Below are 4520 nucleotides of genomic sequence, written 5' to 3'. Positions count from 1 at the left end.
TTAATTTTATTTATTTTTTTTATATGAATATACCTATGTGTATTTTTTATATATGAATATATGAATATACCTATGTGTACACACACATATATACATATATATATATATATATATATGTGTGTGTGATTGTTTATGTATATTCATGTTTATTTAATTTATTTATTTGTTTGTTTTCTATTGTTATTGTTAGTTTTAAAGCTAGTTTGTATCGCTATCCTAGAGTAAGTTTTATTTTGTGAACACAGTTGTTTGCTATTTCTCGTCTACAGTTTAATAGATTTTGAGATTCTTTAAAGTACAGGATAGCAAATTTTTCATGGAAGCATAATTTACATGGGTTGTCTAAATGTCTGCACGTGGTAGCTTGTCTCATTATTTTCCATTCGACTACCGGCGAATGTCCTCTTTCTTTGAGTTCCCAGTATTTATTCGCTAGCGTTGTTTTTATACGGTGTTTTTTATTTTTGAAGGTACTTTTATGGTCATAGTATCGGGTTTTAAAATCTAAGGAAGTCATGCCTATATAATATTTCTTGTTATTCGGGTTTTCTTTCGCAAATATTGTTGCTTGATAAACTACACTTTTTGTTAGACATTTTTTTTTGACTGGGAAAATTGTGCGGTGTCTACAATTGCATTTATCTTGTTCGTTATTAGTATTATTATTTATGTTATGGTTGTTCTTGTCCGGGGTTGGTTTGTTATTATTATTATTATTATTATTGCTATCATTATTATTATTATTATTATTATTATTATTATTGTTATTATTATTATTATTATTATTATTATTATTATTATTATTATTATTATTATTTCTGCTAGTGTTGGTTTTATTTCTGTCATGGTGTCTACTTTTTTATTGTTTATTTTGTTGTTGTTTACATTGTTTTCATTTAGTATTTTGTTATTATGTGCTTTAATTATCATCTCTAAATTTTCGCAACAACTGTAAGATAACTTCAAGGTATTTTTATTGAAGATTTTGTGTAAGGGGTTGGTTGTGGAAAGTGTTTTTGAATAAGATCTAGAAATTTCTTGCCAAGTTTTGTTTTTAACCACAAAATTCGCGCATAAGCCTGACGAATCCTACAGTGGATGAAACGCAGAATATTCAGTGTAGCTTAATCGCCATATATATTTTATAAATTACTAACTAGCTCTACCTACGTATTGAGCACTTTTGAAGTAAATACTTAAAGTTTACGCATAAAACTATACTTTCGTATATTAAATTTGCGTGAGTAAATGAAGTAGTTATATATATATTCAGTGTAGCTTAATCGCCATATATATTTTATAAATTACTATATATATATATATAATTATTTTTGTTATCAATTTAAATAAATTATTACTATATATATATATATATATATATAATTATTTTTGTTATCAATTTAAATAAAGTATTTATCGATATATTATCTCAACATTTTATTCAATAACTTCCAATACGAGATTAGATATAACTAGTTTAGCAATAAAATGATGCTTACTAATATTTTTCGAAACTTATGCACGAATTGTTAGTGTATTGGATCACCGGGAATAAGTGAACAAATTTTATGTTTTTTTACTAGTTCGACATAAGATACATTAGGTAATTGGGTATATTTTTTTTATAGTGAATACCCTATTACTGCATTTTATTTAATATTATATTGTCGTATATTTCAGATTTTCGTAGTATAATAGATCATGCACCTCTTTTAATAATATTATGAGAATGCTGGGGATTTTTAATTGATCTCTAATTATGCGAAGAAAAGAAATAGAAATATATCGGAAAGTTACAGTGAATATTTTCATTTCAACTTGTCGCGTTATTCATCAATCCAAACGAGAAATTTATATGTTATAACCATCGTTGGTACATGGTTCCTATTTCCTGGTAATTTCAGTGATTTTTATATACCAGTAGTTTAAGAATGTATCGGTTAAATATTTTCATGCAGACACACACACATACACCCACTGTTCTATTTATATAGATAAGGTTACGTTTATTGTTTACTATAAAAATGTTATTTATTACTTTCAGATTATGTATAAATTAAAACAGAATTATACCTGCACAGGAAAATGCTTCAATAATGCAGGTGCCATATTGAGATTACATCAATTTCGTCCATTTTAGTGCATTTCCCGGCTAAAAAGTACATTTCTGGAAATTTGACAATATATATAACGCCATGAACACAAATGTGCCTGATATGTCTGGGAGTGTTCTGTTTTTGTACCGGAATTCGATAATCGAAAAAACAAAACCATTAAAGATCGAACAGTGCACTTTAACACAGTATAACATAACCAGTGCATACAAGATTTATCACCGTACAGACGAAAGTGTTCGACGTATAAAATCAGCAGTAGTTTTTTTTATGACAGGGGCTCGTTCGAAATGAATGTTTCTGTTTAGAGCAGAAGTGAAGCATGATATTTCACTTTTTCATTTTAAAAATCTTGACTGTAGTCATTATATATAAGCTATTTTATAAAATCAACAGTAAGTTCCCTTCTGTACAATGTATTATGGATTAAGTCAGTGCGAGGAGGAATGTGTACTTCTAGGTGCACCTCAATGAGTCCCCTAAATATCGATAGCAATCAATCGATTTGATTTAAAAATTAGGTGATTTCATCAATTCCGATGACAATAAAATATAGAAGGGTTAAACATTCGTTGAACCTTATTAAATCTCGGGCAATGTCGAGTGTGTCCCTGCTAGTGTATTATATTTCCATTTTGCTCTACACCGCTTTAGCTTTGACTTTCACGTTCTCCTTTATTCTCTATTTTCCTTCACTCTTTTTCTACTCTGATAATTCCATAAAATTTTAATAAATATTAGAAATTCCAAATATTTATAATAACGTTTGGAATCTCAAAATATTTATAAAATACTCTTTTGAAATTTAATTTGCAAGGCTGTGTTGCAAACCGCAATCCAATGATTTCTGTAAAGAACAGAAAACGCCGGCTGGACTTCGTCAGATGCAATGAAGATTATGACTCTTTATATTAGTCGAAAGTGATTTTTAGCGACGAAAGCAAGGTCAATAGGTTAGGCAGTGATTGTAGCCAGTATATCCGCCGAATGAAGGACGCAGAATTTAATACTGTGTACACATATAACAATGCAAGGTGATTGAAGTACAGTTTGGGTGTGGGGCGTTATTAGTGCCAATGGTATACATCATATAGTTCGCTTGCAAGGTGGAATTAATTCGACCAAGTACATTAATATGCTGACTGAGCATTTCTTTACACAACTTTGGCCGGGATTTGGATGATAACCTTCCTCTCAATGCAGGATGTTATTTTTTAATTTACGTGAGCACAAGGATAATTCAATTAACAGTCAAATATATACATGTAAAAGCATAGAGGAATAAAAGGCAAACTAAATGAAGTAAAGATTGTCTAAACAGTTACCTTCAATTTTGCTTAAATTTGCGGTTTTTTGAACAAATGAGAAGTACGGACTTTCAGTTTGGCGCCACGATATCTAACTTCCGGGATAACGTTAATATTTTTGGACACCATCTTTTTCACATGTGACGTAATGAAATATAAATGGGAACAAACAGACAAGCAACAAAATTACAACCCAATGAAATATAAAACAAAATTCAGTTCGTTGGTAGCAGATAAATGTGTTCGTAATTTTTTTTATAATTGTGGTCATAGTTTGTTTTATTTAAAAAAAACAATTTGCGTTGCCATTAGTATCTATATAACAATACGCTAAAGCAATTTTAAAATCGTACACTCTTATCATATCACCCGTAAAATAATTGAATAACTCGATCGTAAAAGACGTAATTCTACGAAATGTATGAAGATACACACCGACACCCAGGTAAATTCTGAAACAACATTTACGAATTTACTTAAATATGTGTTTCAGTTTGAACAAAAATGCACTTTACGCTATAGGTTTAGTGGACGGTGGAAATAACTGGTGTAAATTCGGGAGCTCAACAGAAAAAATCCCATATAAATCTGAAGTTGTTGGCTACGAGGGGCGTGCAATAAGTAATGCCCCTGACCCATTTCCAGTTGGCTGATCTAGCTGACATTGTGCATGTGCAAATTTATATATCTACGGGGTATGTGACAAATTACAGCCCAGAATTAATTGTGGTTTCTGTTTTACAGGTGTTTGAACTGAGTCAGTAGGGCAGATGGATTTTGGAACCCCGGTGAGGCAATGCTGATGATAGTTGGGGCTGACATAGAAAAGACCTACGCGAAATATGTTTCTCAAAATCGTTATCTTTGCCTGAGGAAATGACTTTAAAAGTTGAAAAATTGAAGCGATTGCAAGTGTTTCGGTGAATTGTAAAGAACGTTCTGTCATCAAATCAATCCGTACCCAAGAAAATAGAATCATTATTTAGAATATATTTTAAAATACATTTTTAAATAAAATTAGTGAGGATAATGAATTAATAAAATAAATATTAACTGTATAGGCAAAATTATGTGTTTTAAATAATAACGACCAAAGTTC

This window comes from Euprymna scolopes, chromosome 5 (genome assembly GCF_053919585.1).
Source record: "Euprymna scolopes isolate OS-2025 chromosome 5, ASM5391958v1, whole genome shotgun sequence".
Lineage (NCBI taxonomy): Eukaryota > Metazoa > Mollusca > Cephalopoda > Sepiida > Sepiolidae > Euprymna > Euprymna scolopes.
Note: the sequence above shows the minus strand (reverse complement) of the source record.